This window comes from Leucopleurus acutus, assembly GCF_964270905.1.
Source record: "Leucopleurus acutus genome assembly, chromosome: 7".
Classification (NCBI taxonomy): domain Eukaryota; kingdom Metazoa; phylum Chordata; class Mammalia; order Artiodactyla; family Delphinidae; genus Leucopleurus; species Leucopleurus acutus.
In genome coordinates this window covers 105,177,128-105,197,641 of record NC_139150.1, presented here as the reverse complement: position 1 = coordinate 105,197,641, position 20,514 = coordinate 105,177,128, and the positions used below count along the sequence as shown (strand labels likewise).

General features: G+C 51.6%; 1 protein-coding gene across 2 annotated transcripts in view; it reads left to right on the top strand.

The window, feature by feature from the left end:
* The window catches only part of SCARA5 (scavenger receptor class A member 5), a gene marked incomplete at both ends in the record, with an annotated part of 111,440 nt that overhangs the window by 78,660 nt on the left and 12,266 nt on the right, over nucleotides 1-20,514 (top strand). The window lies entirely within an intron of this gene.

Sequence of the window (20,514 nt, the reverse complement as noted above, 5' to 3'; positions counted from 1 at the left end):
GAGAATTATACCCCAGGGGCACAGGCCACATTTCCAGACATGGTATAAACCCAGTGGTTGTGTGGGAGGGACTGGAGGCAGACTGCATGGGCTCCCTTCTGGCCGCCTCACTATGTAACATGTGCCTCAGTTTTCTCATCTATAGAATGGGGACAAGAAGCATTCTTATGTCATAGAGTCATTGTAGAGAATTAAATGAGTTAATCCATGTAACAGGTGGTTAGGACACGTGGTTAGGACTCAGTAAGTGTTTGTTATTATTATCCTATGTAATACACAATTTAGACAGACTTACATCATTGGAGATGCTTGCTAAAATTCAGTTACTGACCTTGTTAAAATTCAGCAAGACCTCATGGGGAAAGGTGTAGAGGCGAAGCAGAACCCTGTTTGTTTTCCTCCTCTGCCACTAACTGAGCAGTGATGCTGGAAATCTCATTATCTGGAAGACCACCGAGGCCAGGAATGGGTGTCTTTCCAACGAGGGTCCTTCCTAAAATGTTTACAAGGGAAGCCAGCTTATCTAGTTATGACACTCTTTTCCAGGGTTTATTTCCCCCACAAAGGTCCACACGTAGAACCCTGGAGAGAGTGCCAGAAAGGAGCAAGCCCCCCAGCCAAGTTTCAGTGAATAGAGTCTCCTGGCCAAGACTCAAAAAAATACCACCATAGCGTATCTGTTGGGCTCGAAATGCTGCCATCCGGGTGAAGGCTCAAGCAGTTTACCCACTTCTAGGGCACCTGGGCCCTGGTGTGGGGCTGCCTAAGAAGGCTGGGCCTGGGGCAAGGGACGGATACCACTGTGGATGCACACTTTGGACCCAGATTGAGGGCTTCTCGAAGGCTGATCTTCGGTTTCAGTGGGTCCTTAAAATGACATTTCCATCCCAGCCATGCAGGACCAGGAGACCCTGCTGTTGAATAATGCCCTTCTCCAAGGTCCCTGAAACTTTAACTTGCCTCCTACTTCCTCTACCCTTTGCTTTCCCGGGGCAGTGATTAAGGATCAAACAGGAAAAGTGTAGGTGACAGCTCTCTGTCGCTCTAAAGTGATGGGTGTACCTGAGGAGGAGGTACGCCTGTGTCTACCCTGGACTCCACATGCCCACCTTACCTTAGATGCTGTGATCCACAAAGCAGTCTATGTGCTTCACAGTCTGTCTAGCATTACGGAGAGTCCCTTCCAAGGATAGCCAAGGGCTTAACTGGGAGCGACCCGGCTAGATGAGATCTGCTGGACGCTGCAGGAGCCAAAAGAAAATGTCGAAGGCAAAGGAAGGGGGTCTAGATCCGATCTAGGATGTCTGTGACAGTTCTGACTCCTGAATGCTGCCTTCTGCTGCATTGGTTGACTTGCTTCTGACGGAATGCTGCCAAGGCAGCCGAGAAGGACCGTGGCATTTAGCTGTGGGAAATAAATAACTCCTGATGGGCTGGCAGGAAGGGAGGGACTGTGGAAAGGTAACCTCTGAGAGGGGAATCAGAAACACTGCCCGCGTACCCAGGGGTGCTTGTCAGGACTCTGACAGCTGTTCTCCAGCTGACTCGGGATGGTGTGGTCTGAGCCAGCCGAGCCTGGGAGAGGTGATGGTGGTTAGTCGCCATGCACCCCAGGGATGCTCGCGTCACTGTTTACCTTGCCTCTGTGGGCTCAGCTGGGTGGGCTTTGCACTGGGATTGGGCTCTGAGGCTAGGGGCGCTGTGTGTGCGTGGCTGGGGGGGGGGGATGCTGGCGGGGGGGACCTGAGCCACCTGGGGGCGCTCCCCCAGGCACGGGTGGGGAGCCTGGGGAAGGGCAGCTAATCCACTTGACCCCGGAGCCTATTGACTGCACCGCAAGAGGCCCGTGTCAGCTCTGGATGGCCCCTCCTCGCGGACTGCCCTGAAGATGCTGTAACAGCCCCCTCACAAGACCCCAAAATGTCTCCATTGGTGATGGAGCTGGAAAGTGGGGATAGGGACGGCCCCATAGACAGGCGGCCGTACACAGCGTGGGAGGCACGAGGGACACATATGGGGATCGCAGAACCACCAGGCTGGACGGCCATCCATCCATCTCCCACTCGCAGAGACCTGGAATGGGGAGAGGAGACACCCAAGGCAGAGGCTGGACGGAAAACCCAGGCCTCGGCCTTCTCTGATTCTGGAATGAGAGCTCAGGCCCCTGGTCTTGAAGAGGAGGGTTGGGCTCCTTAAACCCCCTAGAGATGCCTCCACTTGGAGCTATGGATGGAAGGGCCTAAGGCTGAAGGGGGGCCGCTGAAGCAATTCAGGGCTGAGACCTGGGCCTTCCCATGGCCTCCACCCTCTGGTCTGCCTCTGCTTATGCCAAACCCACACTGTAGTCAGACTCCTGGTTAGGTTTCTAAGGAACTCTGGTCCCAGAGGCCTTCACTGGATCCCTGGGACTGAGGTTCTGAAGAGGGAGCCAGGGATCATCTTTCAGAAAAGTGTGGAAATTCTGACCCAGGCTGAGTGCCCGCTTCTGGGGGGTTCTTAGTCATTCCCTGGGCCCAGGGCAGCCCCACCGTGAGATCCAATGGGTGGGAAGAAGGAGTTCTCAGTGCAGGGCTCCACCCTCCTTCAAAAAAGGACATAGTGGAGGAGGCATCCTCCTCTGGGAGCCTAGCTTGTACCTAAGGCCTGGAACCTTTACGAAACACCTCCCACCTTTAGCAGCGAAAGCCTAAAGCTCCAGCAGGTGGGGATGTTACTACATTAAAGGGATTGATGAGAAAAAGAACAAAGACCCCCGCCTCAGGTCAGAATTGGAAATTAGGGGTTTTTCTTTGAAGAGGGCGTTACAGAAAAGACTTCTAGCAACCCTGTTTTAAGTAAATATTAAACTTTTTCAGAACAAGATCTTGTAATTGTTTACCCATGTTTTGGCCTGGAGTCATAGGGTTTTAGAGTCACAGGGTTTGGATGGTGTTTCAAACCAACTCCTCTCCCACCCTTGAGCCCACTGAACGGTCCTCTGAACAGAGAGCTGGAGAGAATTCCCACAGTCCCCCAGCTAGGTCATGGCCAAATTGGGGCTAGAATACAGAGCTGTTGATTTCTGCTTGATGAGAAGTAAAGGTGTTTGTTTGTTTTTCATTTTTATTGGAGTCTAGTTAATTTACAACGTTGTGTTAGTTTCAGGGGTACAGCAAAGTGAATCAGTTACACATATATGTATAGCCACTCTTTTTTTTAGATTCTTTCCCCATATAGGCCATTACAGAGTATTGAGTTCCCTGTGCTATATAGGAGGTAAAGGTTTTTTGTTGTTGTTTGTTTCAGGCAAGGGTGATATCAGTCATTCTGTTAGATGTTTGGCTTTTGAGAGTTTCGCCAGGAAAAAAAAAAAAAGTTACATATACACATCTCAAGACAGAAAGACATTTGTTTTACCCTCATATATGGTCCATTTGCAAGAAAAATAAATAGTATTTTTGCAGCTAAGGGGTGGGTAAAGGATCCAGTCTTGTTTAAGCCCCACAGCGTGAATTTCAAGCAGGATATAAATTCAGATTGTTTAAATACGTTTCCTCAATTTGGTTTCACATGGAAAAAAGTATGCAGAATGACCCAGGGGTAAATTCCAAGCCAGTGCTTGTTGATAGCTATCAGTTGCATCTCAGAAAACTTGAAAAAATGTTTAACACCTTGTGTGTGTTTTCAACACTTAGGGAAGTAGGTTTGTGTGTGTTTGGCGGGGAGGGGAACCAGTGGGCACCCCAGCACGCAGTATAAGCTCAAAATAAATGATCAGGATGGTGGTTTCTAGACAGGTTTTTTTTTTTTTTTTTTCCATTGCTACTGAGATGTCTCTATCTCTGTTTTAACAGGTACTCATTTGGGGGGAGGGGGATGCGCTGCGTGGCATGCAGGATCTTAATTACCCGACACGAGAGATGGAACTCATGCCCCCTGCAGTGGAAGCGTGGAGTCCTAACCACTGGACTGCCACGAAATTCCTTCTATCTCTGTTTGAGAATAAGGGAGGCAAAGACAGTCCTTTGGAGTCCGTGAATTCCCTTCCGCCCATCCCTGTCCCTAGAATTGGCGGCACTGGGTGCCCCAGGGGACCTGTTTGAGCACCAGAAGATAGCATTCTTTCAGGCCTGAGAGACAGAGCTACTGGACCTTTTATGTATAATTATATTTCTTTATTAACTCAACTGCGTGTACATCTTATTCCTTATACAACTTTAATGCCCCAGCAACAACATGGTTTAAAAGTAAACCACACTTCCAAGAAAAGCTAAGCGCTCACCCGAGACTTCTCACCAGCTTGTACCTGGTACTCTGGGGAGTAAAGTCTCTGTGCCTGACATTTCACTTACTTCTCCAGTCCCTCCTATTCAGGAGGCATGATGATGGCCCTGTTCGAGAGATCAGGAGGCTGAGGGTAGAGGATGAAGAACCCGCCCAGAGCCACCGGCGTTCATCAGGGGCAGAGCCAGGACGCAGATCGGGTCTGTCCACGCTGGAGCCTACCTCCAGCCCTGCTACCATCCTGGATTCTCTTTTATTCTCTCTGGCCTTTGACGTGGGCGTCAGCATGGGGTCCTCATGGGCCACCATCCTTAGCGGGTTTAATATGAAAGCGCTAATGTCTTCCTTAGCAATGCTCCCTTTTTTAAAATTTATTTTTTAATTGCAGTATAGTTGATATAAAACATATAAGTTATAGGTGTACAACAAAGCAATTCACAATGTTTAAAGGTTATCCCCCATTTACAGTGATCACAAAAGATTGGCTCTGTTCCCCGTGCCGTACAATACATCCCTGTAGCCCTTTTTTTTTTTATATAAATTTATTTATTTATTTTTGGCTGCGTTGGGTCTTCATTGCTGCACGCGGGCTTTCCCTAGTTGCGGCGAGCGGGGGCTGCTCTTTGTTGAGTTGTGCGGGCCTCTCATTGCGGTGGCTTCTCTTGTTGTGGAGCACGGGCTCTAGGCGCGTGGGCTTCAGTAGTTGTGGCTCGCGGGCTCAGTAGCTGTGGCTTGCGGGCTCTAGAGCGCAGGCTCAGTAGTTGTGGCGCACGGGCTTAGTTGCTCCACGGCGTGTGGGATCTTCCCGGACCAGAGCTCGAACCCATGTCCCCTGCATTGGCAGGTGGATTCTCAACCACTGCGCCACCAGGGAAGCCCCCTGTAGCCCATTTTATACCTAATACCTTTTCACCCTCTACCCCTGTATTGCCTCTCCCCCTTCCCTCTCCCCACTGGCAACCACTAGTTTGTTCTCTATATCATTGAGACTGCTTCTTGTTTGTTATATTCACTCGTTTGCTGTCTTTTTTAGATGCTCAGTTACTTTTGAGAGACTTTTCCCCGTCTCAGAGTTCGCTCTCTCTTTCACCAAGCCTTAACTGCCTCCCCTGCCTTGGTGGCTCTGGGATAGGCCAGACTAAAGTTTTCACACCGGGGATGGGGGTCTCTGCCTCTGCCAGTGAAGCCTCCCCCCTCGTGGGCGTTTCGCATTCTTCGTGACTAAGCGACTGTGCCTTCCTTCGTCCCTTCTTTTATCCTCACATAGCGAATCTCTGACAGATGCAAACATCACAGGGTGGGTGGAGATGGAAAAGTGGTTTTTAAATGTTTCTCCCCCTACGCTTATGTCTGGTGACTGAAAATACACAGACACACAAGACTCACGGAGAAAAATTGTCCCACAGCAAACACTGTCTCCTGTGCTGACTGGAGCAGAGTGGGGGACACCCCAGAGGGAGAAATGAGCACAAGGATGTGGAAAATGGGGAACACTGGGCACCAGATGAAAGCTGAGCAGGGGCAGGGCCTGAAGCCCGCGGATCAGAAACCGGGCCGGCACAGCGCGGAGCTGGCTGTGGAAGGGGGCCAAGGCAAGAGAAGGTGAGGGGGCCGCCCTCACTTTTGTCATAGAGAAAAGGTACATGTGTGGCAGGAAGGAAACGTTTAGGCGAGAGAGCGTCGGTTATTCACTTACTTAGCAAACATTCATGGAGGCTTCGCTGGAGATCAGGCTGTGGCTGAAGGCTGGGGAGCCCAGATGAGGAAGGCCTGGCCTCACCTTGAGGAGCTCCCAGGCTGGCAGGGGACAATCCTAGGAGAGCATGGTGAGGGTTTTAGGAGGCGAATACACAAAGGGAGTCACTCAATGAGGTGTCTTTGACCCAAGTCTTGACGGGCAAGTAGGTGTCCAGCCGGTGCCTGGAGAAGGTGAAGAAATTCCAGGGAAAGAGAACTGCGCGTGAAACGGCAGAGCACTGTCTGATAAACCCGCAGCGTTTGGTAGAGCAGAGGTTTGCGGAGCAAGATCTGTGCCCGGGAACGCGGGCTTGGTCTCTGGGCGACCCAGAGGGGCTCTAAGCAGGGTGTGACATGGCAACAGTGGGAGGTGACCGGCCAAGCGGAGAACCAGACTAGAGCCAGCACCCAGGCCGTGACAATGGAGCCCCAGGCATCCCTGATGGCCCTCAGCCCCTCAGCCAAAGCCGGCACCTGGCCGGCTGGCCCTTCCCCCGACGGGAAGGTCCTCGTTCAGGGCCGGGCTCCCCCGCTGCCTCTCTGCCTGCTCTTGGTTGAGCTGCTCTGCTTTGAGAAAGACCTGTTTTTCAGAAGCCCCCGTTTCCTGAGAAGAAGAGGGGACGGGCGGGCTGTGGAGCAGCAGTGCTGAGATCCGAGTCCCCTCCAGACCCGGCCGTGTGGCCCTGAGGCCACTCGCTGAGCCTCTGCAGCCACAGTTTCCTCTTTTCTCTCCCGTTCTGTGCGAAGGATGGGATCGGGCCCCGCTTTGCCAAGAGCCTACCTTAAGCCTTCCAAAAACCAATCCAGTGACTTTTCCTGAAAGCTTCCTAGTGACTCCTTCCAGGAGAGCTTCAAATCGCTCTGCCCAGAAAGCAGCTCAGTTCCGTTGAACCCAAGCCGCCCTTGGGTTCTATGGCTTCAAATAGATCCAGGAAGGCCTGGAAAAACACAAGGGCTGGCTCCTTTAAGAAGCCAGGGGGCGAAGTGGGAGAATGTGGTAGGGGAGGTGTGCTGTCTAAGATCCACGGACACTCCCGGCTTGTAAAACGGAGAGAGAAGAGCTGCAGCTTGGGCCCCGGAGCAACGCAGCCCCCTTGGAGAATCCACGCTGTCCCCGAGTAGCAGAGGATGCTAGGAGGTCCTTAACAGGCCCGCTAGTATTTGTACTCTAGATACATAGATGCTGAGTGAACAGACGCAGGAGCCCGCCGAGGGCCAGGGGGAGAAAAATGAACAAGCCAGTGTTTGGCGTTGATGTCAGAAGTGAGTGTCCAAGCGCTGGAGCAGCACAGCTGGAGTCTGCTGCTTTTAACTGTTAGGCTGGTGGGAATTACTCTTGTAGGTGGAGGTAACCAGTCTGTCCCCCAAGCACCTGTCCTTTTTATGATGCGATCCATCATAAGGGAGCGTGTCAGCACCGTCTGCGTGTCTCGCATGCCCCACGCTCAGCTGGCACTGCTCAGCCCATCCCCCCGGGAGCCCGCAGGACCACAACATCCTCGACTCCCTGGCCAACAGGCGTCGGTTTCTGGGATCTGCCCTAAAGAAAACTTGGAGGAATACGAACCTCAGATCGAGGGTGAGAGAGGCATTTTCTACAAAAACAACGCCTTGGAACCACTGAAGAATTGAAGTTTTGGCCTTTGATGTGGGTTTTGTACGAGGAAAGTTTTGAGACGTACGTTAAAACCAGGAATGATTGAACTGTTTATTGAGAAAGCAACTCAACCGGCTCAGGAATTGTTTGTAATCCCCGTGACCCTGCACTCACTCGTTTTAGGTTGGGTGGTAAACGTGCTGCAGGCACTAGATTAAATCCAGGAGGTCCCCGCTGCCGTGTCTTTTTGATGTAACTGGATCAGAGTTAGCTGCCACGGCATTAACTTCATGGCCCCACTTCCTCTCGAGTCCTTTGCCCGTCGAAAAGCCCCTCGGGGTGTACTTGGAAACAGTGGTCTAGATGGACTTACTTCCCCTAGCTGGATTTCAGCCGCTCTTCTAGAGTGCCATTGTGGAATTCTGGTGGAACAAAGAGTAGGCAAAGCCTGTGGACGTCCCGGGAGGTCTTGTGGATGTTATGGTCGGGGGAGCTCACGGCTGATGCTTCACCGACTCAAAGGCTGGACCAGTCCTTTGCTGCAGTGGCCGGCACCATCCTTGGGAATTATACTGAGCTCAGTACTATTTACTGAGAACTGACCACCCCGGTCCCTGAGCTCCTTATATTTCAGAACTCTTTAAAGTATGTGTCATTATCCCATTAAAACAGATGAGGAGACTACTCTGAGAGGTTAAATTACTTGCCCAAGGTCAGAGAGCTATAAAGTGGTGGACCCAGTATACAAGCAGGTATGTCTTCAAGGGTTTAGAATATGCAGATGGGGAAGCATCCCAGCCAGGGGTCTCAGACCTTGAACTTGGAAGAGAGCAGTACCAAGAGGGAGGAAACAGGGAAGGGCGGGGACGCGGTGAACGAAGCCAAAGGGTGTGAAAGAGCCTTCTTAGGAAAGGCCGCTAGTCTTGGTCATGAGCCCTAGAGCTAAGGCAATGGTCCGTGAAGGCCTTAGAGGGTTGCTCGGTAAACATCAGCACCTCCTCTCAGCTCTACCCGTGACAAAATGAGGGTTCAGGATCGTGGCCTTTCTCCCGGCTCTACAGCATTTCCTTCTAGTCCTAAAGGCCTGTTGACCCCCTATGACCCCTCCCTGCCCTTTTGAGAGGCCCAGGAGCAAAAGCAAGGCAAAGGACTCACCTCTCTACCCAGGCCGCCCAGAAAATTCCTACAAATCCAGCTCCAAGCAGAGCTTCTGGGCATTAGCGACATCCTCCCACTGGGATGGGGTGAGCCTCTGCTTCAGGACTGGGCAGGGAAAGTGCTTCGTTTATTATTTGATCAGACACATTTTCATTGAACACCTGCTAGGAGCCAGGCGACCGCGGCTAGGGCATTAGAGGAGCAAAGTCAGCCAAGACAAACTCCTGGCTTCCGAGGAATATGCATGGGGAGACCAGTGGGAGAGTCAACAGTTAAGAAAAAAATCCAGCATAAAAAGTACAGTGATAATTGGGAGATACTTCTGCTATTCCTTCTGTCCAGTAAAGTCCCGAGTACCCCCATGTGACCCCCAATGAAAGACACAGCACAGTGGCCTGTGGGGCTGGAGACCCAGATGTGGCCACTTTATCCTGTGACCTTAAGAAAGTCACTTTCCTTCTCTGAGTCTCCACTTTCTCATCTGTAAAATGGGTATCACGCCCACCACCCTAGAGGAGGACTGCCAAGATCAAATAAGACCGGCTAACAAAAGTTCTTTGAAGAGGCATAAATCACCGTATTTAGAGCGGATTGCCATTAGGAAATAGCATTTTATAAAGTGCACCCCGCAGGCCTGACCACATTTTAAAAGCGATGCCCTCCAGCATCACTTTTCCTGCCTGACCGGAAATTCCTTAGGCTTGTGGGATGACTCCTGTCCTTCCCATACAGACCACATTTCCTGTGGATGTCAGGGGAAAGAGCAGTGCCCCGTCTAGGCAGGCACAGAGCCCTTGCGCTGCAGGCTGGCTGGGGGCATGGGGAGTTCTTTCTTCACAGGAGAAGAAAAGTTCAACTTCCTTAAAGGGCAGCTGGTCTAGATTATCACCAGGTCTCTACTCTGCAGCTGCAGAGAATCAGAGCCTATTTTCCCAGCCCCATGTGTTTATTTCTATTCTCCACAACCTCCTTTCTTTCGACTTGTTTTGCTTTGGCAGGGCTTCGAAGGCAGGATAAATACACCTAAAGGAGCTATGAGGTTTCAGTATTATGCTGGGTTCCTCCCCCTCTCTTCTCTTGAGAAGCAAAGTTCCCTGGGCTTTTGGGCCCTCCTGATGCACAACCAAGCAGGTTCTGAGGTATTTAGGGATCAGTTCTGTTCCTAGAGCCCCTCAACCATTCATTCATCCACTCACTCACTTAGTACCGTTTGTTGATGGCAATGTGCTAGGTCTCTGCCTGCAAGTGGGACTGCGACTGGGAACCACAAGGATGCTGAATGCCTGTCACTTCCTGGGAGCTTCCAGTGGTGGGGCATGCGGGCTGGCCAAGGGAGCGGTGCTGGACTATTTCTCATCTGTGGGAAGCGCATATGGGGGCCACAGGTCAGGGAGGCCCTCCTGGAGGAGGTGACCTGACTACTGTGAAGTCGTGTAGCCCAGGCTTGATCCCAGATCCATCCTCTCCCACAGTGCTTCTAGCCCTGGCTGGGCATTTCCACTACCTGCCAACTGTTCAAAAATGTCCCTCCCCCGATTCCCCGCTGGTAGATTTTGAAGCACCCCGGTGATTCTTACATGAAGCCCAGAGCCAAGAACCACTGCTTTAAGTCCCAGGCTCTTTCCCTTACTCCTAAAGACACGAATTCCTACAGACCCAGGGGGCTGCTGGGAGATAGATGAAAGGTACTTTACATATGGCGTGGGCTGTTATTAAATATTCGTCTGAAGTGTTCAGCCTGACAGTTGGCTCTGTGGTTTGAAAATGAAAGGCCTTTGCTCTCCCTGGCTCCACCTCAGAGCAGCTGTATGACCTTAGGCAAGTTATTTGCCTTCTGTGGGCCCATTTCTCCTCTGTTAAGTGAGGGTCATAATGCCTAACTCATGGAGCTATTGTGAACAGTAAATGAGCGAGGGTGGGCATGAGAACTCTGCACGGGGCCTGACATGTCGTGGGGACTGAGTGTACGTGAGTTCCCTTCACCGTCCACCCTTGACTTGAAATCTCTCCCGGGCGGCACCCAGGACCTGCCTTTGTTGTGCTAGGTTTGGGGCGGCTCTGAGCCAGGTGCAGACAAGCCCCATAGGCAGTGGGTAGTTCTAAGGCTGCCCCAGCCCTGGAAACCAGTTCCGAGATGGTAGCTACTGGTCATTAAGCTGTCCTCCCGGACCCACTGAGAGGCTGAATAATGCAGCCACTCCCTCGGCTGTGCTCCCACCAGATGCTGGAGAAAGAGGAAGATATTCTGCCTCTCGCCCCCCAATTATAACCCTGAAACCCAAAGCAAATAGAGTAAAATAAGGTAGGAAGTCATTGGATGAAAAAAACACCGGAGCCCTCCAGAGATGCCAGCGCCCTGTGAGTGAAACCAGATGTTGGTTTTAAAATCCTGGAATGGATTCCCAAGAGATACTGTCAAGTTCCCTTCCATCCCCAGAGGCAGAATGAGCAGCTGTCAGGCCTGGTACAGAGTGGAGAGGAATCCTGTGTTTGAAGTGGGAGGGGGGATTCAAGGCCAACATCCAGCATCCCTTCCAGCTCTGGGGCTCAGGCATTCAACGCCAAAGCAGGGGAATCTGGAGCCGACCCAGCCTGCTTTGTCTAAGACCTTGCTTTTCCTACATCTACATTTACAAGGCAAAGAGAGCAAAGCTATTTGTTTTTTCAAAAAGAATCCCCACATGTTAGATATGTGCTGGGAGCCCCAGAGTGGCCTCAGCCCTGGCTTCACATTCCTGGACCATTCCGGAGTGGCCTTGCTTAACGAATCACATCCAGCTTGCATTAGTGAGCAGAAACTTGCTGACAGCAGGAGCCAGTCTTCTGCTGACGCCCCTGTCCCCCTCCCCTAATATGCTAAGAAGCCAGGAACTGAGCCCTGGGGAGAGCAGAGGAAGTTAGGAGGAGATTAATCCAATTGGAGGGATGAGCCCCCCCCCCTTGCTCCCGCTCCCCAGGCAGCAGGCTGGCTTTGCAATGAGACTTTCAAGGATACACCCCTGATGGGGCTACTGGTATCCGAGCCAAACTCAGCAACTCATGAAGACGTCTCAGAGCTGACGCACATGTTTCTGGGCGAAGTGCTGGCTGACCGGGGTTGGAGCTCACAGTAATGGGTGCCCGTGACATGTGCGACTTTGACATGTGCGACTGCTCCCAACCATCACCATTTTACCCATTTTAAGAAGAGGGTGAGTGTAGAGAGGTCCTATCTGGTTGTATAGTGGAGCCAGGATTTAGACCCTGTTCCTGAGTCCAGAGCCAGCCTCATTCCCCTCTCCCCTGGTGCCTCCCACAGGGATCCCCACCACCATGTTTTCCTCCATCCCAATTCCCCAATCCACCGAGCGCAGAAGAGGCAAGTGGCTAAGCAGCTTTCAGATGGGTGTGTGGGACTCACAGGTGCTCTCTTTGGGCACTTTTGGTAGCAAGGACCAGAGACTCACTGGGTCACTTCACGTAATGGGGTCATATGGTAAGGACACCTGGGAAGACTGGAAGACTGGGGCTCATAATACAAGTGGGCCTTGCAGAGCCTGGAAGGGGAAGTTCTTTCAGAATCCCAGGCAGTTCTGGGGGCTTCAGGACTGGGGTTCATGTCTTCACTCTAGTGTCTCATGTCCAGCACAGCTTGTTAATTCCACTGTCCCTGCCTCTTTTTGCTTCTGCTGCTTCTCAGCTCTCTGCATATTCCCCCCACTCAGCTTCCTGAGAGGGTCTGGGTGATCCTGCTACATCATTCTAGTGGTTTGGACCGAACTCCTGCATCACTCATGGCCTTACACATGGGAAAGGAAGTGCCCATGGGCTGTGAGCATGGCATACATGTTGACTAGCTAATGCCAGTCTCATCACACCTGATGTCAAAGATAAGCAAAGCTGGGTGCTAAAGTGGTCAGGACAGATCTTAATCAGTAATATACTATATGTAGTGGGGCAATGAGGTCAAGGGGAATTGAGTTCAACTTTGATTCCTACAGAGGTGACTGGGCATTTTCATGGGAGAGTGAGGGAGTGAGGGGTGAGTGGGGACTCAGTGGAGTCAGGGACGTGAAAAATTACTAAAAGCAGGAGGGGGTTGGTCCCTGAGAAACCCATCTGGGTTGCTAACTGGGACTGATTCAAGTTAAGCCCCTCCCCTCCCACAGAGGCTGGGAGACAGGGCGCTGACTTCAGATGGTGGCTGGAACAAACAGTAAATTCCTTTAGCATCCTTGAGGGTTCTCAGAGGCACTTTAAGGGGGGGCTAGGGTCATCCTAGGGATGCAGCTTGGAGCTGTTAGAAACTGTGGGTTTGGTCAAGGAGAGGGTCTTTGTCACTGATGCCCTCAAGCACCCTGGGAAGTGAGTGTGACAGGTGAAGAAAGGAGGAAAAGAGAGTGTCCTAGTGCCTCTAAGGCTTAAGAAGAACGCTGGCAGCGTGCCCTGCCTGGCCCCTGCCAGTGCCCTCCTCCTGGCTCACCGCCCTCCTGCCTATCCCACGCTGCCCACCCCAGATCCCCTCTGGTGGCACTTAGCAGGGGCAGTTTGGAATTGCCTTGTAGCATTTTTGTGTCCAGAGAAGAAGCAGGTTCCAACCCTCTGTGTCCCCATGACTGGGTCAATCCATGTTTAGAAATCAACCAGTAACAGGGAGTCTAGAATGATCTACAGAAAAGCAGCGCAAATAGATAACAACCCGGGGTCAGGGCCCCCCGTCACAGTCTTCATTCTGGTGTGGTGGGCTCAGTGGGTAGACACCGCACCCATTCTGAACAGCCAGGCACCTAGAACCAGAGAGATACAGGAACCATGCGGTACTCAGCTGGGGATTCTGACCGGATCCCCTGACAAAGTCACGTACCCATCCAGCCATCTGCCCTTCATCCCACCTAGTCATCAAACATTGACTTAGCTTTTTCAGCCGGCCAAGCATCATGTTAAGTATTGAGGGTACTGAAAATGCCAATGCCAGTGAAGGAGCAGTGGTCTAGAAAGAGAGGGGTCTGGCATCCCAGCTCTGAACATCAGTTTCCTCATCTCTAGAGGAGGGGTTTGGACTGGGAAGTCCCTGAGGTCTCTACCAGCTCTGACGTTCTGTGGTTTTTTCCATTTTAGGCTGTTAGTTCACTGGAGTGCCTCAAGGGTAGACAATACTTATTTGTCCTTGCATCCTCAGCACCTAGTACAATTCTGGAATATCGTAGGGATTCCATAAGTGCACCTGGATGGATAAGTAAATGAGTAACTGAAAAAAGAAATACATACGTTGTATAGAGAATTAACAAAGGTAATGCAGATTCAGTCCCCCACGTCTGTGCACAGGAAGTACAATCACATTGGATGTCAATGGAATATTATCACTTCTCTCGAAAGCTAAGACAGGTTTATCCTTTCCCCAGCTGGAAACAGCAACATCTTCATTTTCATCTACAAACTCAGCAGTAGCTGTGCTTCACGAGGGTATTCCTGCCATCTTGGAACTCCCAGAAGACTTAGGAGAAGCCAAATTGTTTCTGTGCATTTAGGGTAGAAGTATTACTATTCAAGGGTTAAAGTCATTTGTTTGTAAGGGGACTCCTCCATCCAAAGACATCTTGCATCAAAGTCGTGAAGCCGACTTAGTGGACCCCAGCCCAGAGGTCCCATGAAGAATGAAGGACTCAGGGGATTCTCTGGTGGTCCAGTGGTTAGGACTTGGTGCTTTCACTGCTGTGGCCCAGGTTCAATCCCTGGTCAGGGAACTAAGATCCCACAAGCCATGCAACGTGGCCAAAAAAAAAAAAAGAATGAAGGACTTGGAGAGAAAAGAAGATATGGATGGAGAACTGGTTCTAAGGTGAAGTCTCAAGTTCAGTCCCAGCTCTTCTACTGCTAACTGTGGGATGACCTTAGGCAAACACAGCACCTCTCTGGGCCTCTGTTCCCTTGGGTATCCCATGAAGAGTTTGGGTTATGATGGTCTCCAAGTCTCTGCCAGCTGGGAAATTCTAGGCTTCTCCATCTTTTGTGATGGTTAGAAAAGCCCAGGGACTTCCCTGGCAGTCCAGTGATTAAGACTCTGTGCTTCCACTGCAGTGGGCATGGGTTCAATCCCTGGTCAGGGAACTACTAAGATCCCGCATGCCACGCGGTGCAGCAAAAAAAGGAAAAAGAAAAGCCTAAAGACTGTGTGACGATTACCTAACAGTAGCTCCACGCACCAAATGGTGGTGACATCTGTAGCCTACAACTGCGCATGAGGCAGTTGTTGCTAGAGATATCTGCAGAAAATGCAAAGCTCCTTCACCCAGACACAATGTCTTGTTCTTCTCCACCATCTGACCTCTTCTGTGCCTCAGCCCCACCCTCTTTACTGAGGGGCCGGGTCAGGACTGGAGCAGACCTGCGATCCTGCTGCAGGAGGGCGGATGAGGGTCTCATGGTCGGTCCGAGGAGTGGCCTGGGTAATGGGCAGGGTCAGCAGAGCAGGTCAGGGAATGAGGAGGTGGCTTCTGGGGTCTGGCCCTGCAGCTAGGCAGGAAGCTCCGAGCAGGGATTAGAGCCACTGATGCTCTGGGAAACCTGTTGGTGAGGTGACTGAACCCTCTGATCTGGGAGAGAGCAAGGAGGCTACCCAGCTGGAAAGGACCAGTCTCCTGCCCTGAGTTCCATGCATCAGCTTCCTCCTCTGTTAGTTACAGTGATGCTGCTCGTCGAGGCTTTGGTGGAAGGGACTCCTCTCTGCTTCTCTGTATAAAAAAGGAGAACCTCTGACCCCAAATCTGGGGCAGCAGGGAAAAAAGAACATCGGGGAGTCCCTGCTATAGGAGGTATGAGGAAAAACTCGTGCCCAGGACTTAGTGGGCTAGGACTTGGGACAAGCTATCAAGTCAGGAAACCCTCCACTCATCCTCCAGGTGTTCGGTGGGGAACAGCGTTTGGTGTTTCCCTTCAGCTTGGGTCTCCCAGACCAGAGATGGAACGCGGGCAGGGCTCTTCCTGCAGAGAGCAGGGTGTGGGCCAGCCTGGCAGTCGCTACTGTCCTCTCCACTTACAGACCGTAGGCACGTGTCCAGGTAGATTCCAGTCTGCAGAGTAGGGACCCCAGAGCAAGAGAAAGAGTTTGATATTCTCTTCACTCAGGGGGTTCCCTTTATGAATCAAACTCAGATATCCACATGAGCTTCGCTTGGCGGACTGGGTTCTGTGGAGTTGTGGGTCCACATTTTGCTCGGGAAGGATTTCCCAGGGCTCACCGAGCTGGGAGGTTAAGAAGAAAGTAAAGAGGCCTGTCGGTCAAGGGCAGCTATTAGGGGAAGTCACATGCAGTTGTGACAGCCTAAGGTCCTCTGCCCCCCCACCTGGGCCATCCCCTCTGACTACTGGCCTAGGAGTGCCTGGGCTTTGTACGATCAAAACCCCTGCCTTCCATCTCCCTCTACTGTCATGTGCAAAGAGAGGCATCTTCTTGACCCCAAATAGACCCCCACACTCCCTGGGGAGCACTCTGGGTGGGTGTCTACGGAATAAGCTCCCTGGACTTACAAGAAGTGTAAGGGGGTGGGGGGCACGTACCAGACTGAGGCAGCCTCCCAGACACCACATCTGATTATGTCGGGCTGACACAGCTGTGGGGTAAGAGCGTTTCCCATAGGTGGTTGGTTGCTTGGTGGGAAAGCTTTGCTCTAGGGCAGAAACTGCTGGGAAAAAGCAAAGTTTACACCCTCTGCCCGCAGAAACCCAAACCTCTTAGCAAGTCATGACATTCTCCTCCGCTGGAGACGGGGTCAGTGTTGCCATCACTGGGTGATTCCGCAAGTGCATTCCAGGAGGTGGCATTATGGCTCAGCCTGGGAAAGGCTGCCTCCAGGCCCCCCTGTAGCTTTCCAGGGCAATGCAGGCTAGAGATTCTGTTCCTAGGACAGCCCCTTAAACTGTCTGATTCCCTGCATTGGGGCAGTTTGCATCATAATCAGGTCAGCTCTCAGCCACGGATTTCCTAAGGAAGGTATCCACAGGGATGGGCTTTTGTTAAGGGGAAGAAAGGATTTCAAAATTACAGCATCGTGCCATGTTCTGTAAGATGGAGAGAGACCAAGATGTGCCTCATTGATTCTTCTGGGGCACGCAGCATCTGCCGACCCCGTGGGCAGGGAACTGTGCTCAGCCTCCATCCAGGGAGAAGCCCTGGATCGGGGGGAACCTGGGAACAAGTGAAAAGGAACAGACTCCAGTGCTTGATGAGCCAACCCTGGGGTCTGGGTGTGCGGGGCGCGGGGGGCACACGTAGCCACAGGACTGATGGGGGCCATGACCTTGCTTGATGTGTGGGGAGCATGGGGCATAGACCAGGACTGACGCTGTGTCCCGTAATTACGGTTACCATATGTTTCCAATTTTTGGAAGTTGATCTGTTTCCAAATATTCTTTTGCCACTTGCATATACACTGAAGCCTCCTGGGAATTCTAATATTTCAGCCTCCAAGTGCCGCTCTCCAGATTTCCCCCAGCACTCACTATAATCGCATGACAGACCACAGCCTTATTTTCTCATTTGAAATGTACGGTCATTGCACCAATAACTTGAATTCTGGGTCCAGGATCCAGGACCGTCCCACCGAAAGAAGCCATCAGTGAGGGGACTGAGTAGAAGGGGCTGTGCTGTAATAAAGAGGGTGTTGGAAACACTGGTAGCCCTGATGCTGACTCTCCTCAGGCTCCCACCAAAGCCGTTGGCTCTGGGGAGCTGTGTCCACTAGACAGGACTTGCCCACTGGGGTATATACTATCTGAGTGCATTCATTCGTGCATGCCTTCGTTTAGCCCAGCTTGGGCGTCTTAATATACCAGGCACTGTATCAGGCCACATGACCTGTCTTCAGAATGCTTACAGTGTCCCAAAAGAGTAAACAGGAAATTATTACATGGAGTGATAAGTATGTCCACAGAAGGGGCTGTAGCCAGGTATGGGGGAAACACAGAAGGCTTTCTGAGAGATGTGACATTCAAGCTGAGATTTAAAGGACATGAAAATCTTAGGCCAGAGTACAGACATGGGTTTTTCTGAGATGGGGGGTGGGGGGAGGTCCATGTTCTCCCTCTGCTCCTTCAGGTCAACACTCAAGGCCTTCCTTGTCTCCCCGTCCAGGATGGTGCCCCCTGCCACGATCCATTCCCTTCCTTGTCTCCCCATCCAAGATGGTGACCCCACCATGATCCAATCCCTTCCTTGTCTCCCCATCCAGGATGGAGCCCCCCGCCATGATCCATTCCCTTCCTTGTCTACCCATCCAAGATGGTGCCCCCTCCACGTTCCATTCCCTTCCTGTGCTTCTGTTCCCATCTGTGCATCACTATGTGGCCATCGTTATATTTTTATTTGTTTCCTAGCTTTATCGCTAGTCTCTCCCACTACAATATCAGTCCTCGAGGGCAGAGACTTTGTTCATGGATGTATCCATAGCTCCTAGAACAGGACAAAGCCCCTAATAGATGATCACTTTTTTGGCAAAACAAAGAAGTGAACAGAGTGAGTTCAGGCTGGCCAGAGTGGAGACATTAAGGGGGGAAGCTCTGAACATCAGCCCTGTTTGCCCACACTCCACCCCAGCCTCTTCCTGTTATTTTGACCCTGAACTCTGCTTGGCCTGCTCTGGGACACACGGCATCCTCCTGCCCCTTCTCCCTCTACTGATGACCCCACACGGGGGCTGCTGTTGGAGGCCTCCTGGCCTGGCGTGGCCCACTGCCACCGTGACAGTGTGGTGACAGAGGTGAGGCGGGCCTGGGAGAAATCAAGGCTGACATCTCGGTCTCGGCCAACCCACCAGGGCCAACCCCTGTCCCGGGGCCAGGCCTCCTTTGCTGCTGCTGGCTCCAGGTTAGCTTGTCATGACTGCTCCCAGGGGAGCGTCCCTGTCTCAGACCTGGCCTCTGCATCCTGCTTCTCTCTGTGTTTTCTGTCTCCAGGATTCCTACACTCTCTTGCTCATCCTCAGCCTTTTCTGATAACCTGGCTGGAGCTTGTAAACCCACGTGGGGAGACTCGTCAGGGATGAAGGATGCAAACCCATGTGGGGAGAATAGTCAGGGATGAAGGATGCATAGAAAATGGAATTAAACTTTTCCAGGAGCCTTTCCATGCCATCACACTGTACTCTTGCAGCCTCTTGGGAGGGGTGTGGTCTCCTGGGGACTTCTGTGGTCCCCCTGTGCAGAATATTCTGGGGTTTTCCTAGCCTGGGCAACTCAAAACAGACACGCAGCCAGTTCTAATTCCTCTCCTTTCCCATGTGACACAGATACGGGGTTTATCAATTCTGCCACCTCCTCCAGGATCCTATAAAGGTCTTTGCCAGGACTTTCCTAGTGGTGCAGTGGTTAAGAATCCACCTGCCAATGCAGGGGACACGGGTTCGAGCCCTGGTCCGAGAAAGTCCCACATGCTGCGGAGCAACTAAGCTCGTATGCCACAACTCCTGAGCCTGTGCTCTAGAGCCCACAAGCCACAATTACTGAAGCCCGGGCGCTTAGAGCCCGTGCGCCGCAACAAGAGAAGCCCCTGCTCACTGCAACTAGAGAAAGCCCGCATGCAGCAACGAAGACCCAAAAATAAATAAATAAATAAATAAATAAATAAATAAATAAATTTATTTTTTTAAAAAAAGGTCTTTGCCAAGTCATAGTCATTAGAAGAGGGAATCCCCTAGCCCAGCCGGTCAAGAAAAGAAAGACAAAAACATAGTCCAAGGGTGCAGTACTTATTGGGAGCAGAACTTGACTGGGTTTGCTATTTTCTTTCTTTTTTTTTTTTTTAAGATAAGGACTTTTAAAAATTAATTAATTAATCTATTTATTTTTGGCTGCGTTGGGTCTTTGTTGCTGCGTGCAGGCTTTCTCTAGTTGCAGCGAGCGGGGGCTACTCTTCATTGCGGTGCACGGGCTTCTCATTACGGTGGCTTGTCTTTGTTGCGGAGCACGGGCTCTAGGCACGCGGGCTTCAGTAGTTGTGGCATGCAGATTCGGTAGTCGTGGCTCATGGGCTCTAGAGCGCAGGCTCAGTAGCTCCTTCCATTGGGATCTTCCTGGACCAGGGATTGAACCCACGTCCCCTGCATTGGCAGGCGGATTCTTAACCACTGCGCCACCAGGGAAATCCAGGTTTGCTATTTTCGCTGGCAGTTCGTGGAAGGGTTTTCCTGCATTGTATCACACACCTGTCCCTGTGTCACAGCACAGTTGTACCCGTCTCCACCCCACACGTCCAGACGGCTTCTTGCTGCAAAAGTGGCAACACTCCAATATCTTGTCAAGCTCAGGTCCCTGAGGGGCGGAGATACCTGCCCCCCACCCCAACTCATGGCATGGCAGACAGGTTGGCGAAAGGACCTTAGATGACACATCGGTAGACCCAAGCTGCCATCCCAGCTCTGGCACTAACGGTGTGTATCTCCCGGACGCTGTAACTCTCCAGCCAAACCCTGGCTTTGAGATGATCCAAAGGCTTTTTTCAGCTGCTCCCCTTGGAGAAGTAACGCCTTGCTTTGTAATGCAAAAGAATGAATCTTCACTCTTTCATCGATGTAGCAGACGTTTACTGTACATTTCCTGCAGCCAAGCTCTGTGCTGAACAGTGTTTATAGATGAACGTGACAGGGCTTCAGCCATCAGAGATGGGGATCAGGGGTTGCAAACTAGGACTTGCTTGAAATAAACATTTCCTACTACGTTCCAGGCACCGTGCTTAGAGCCTTAACATAGGTCATTTCACTTAGTCTGCAAAACAGCCCTATGCGTTG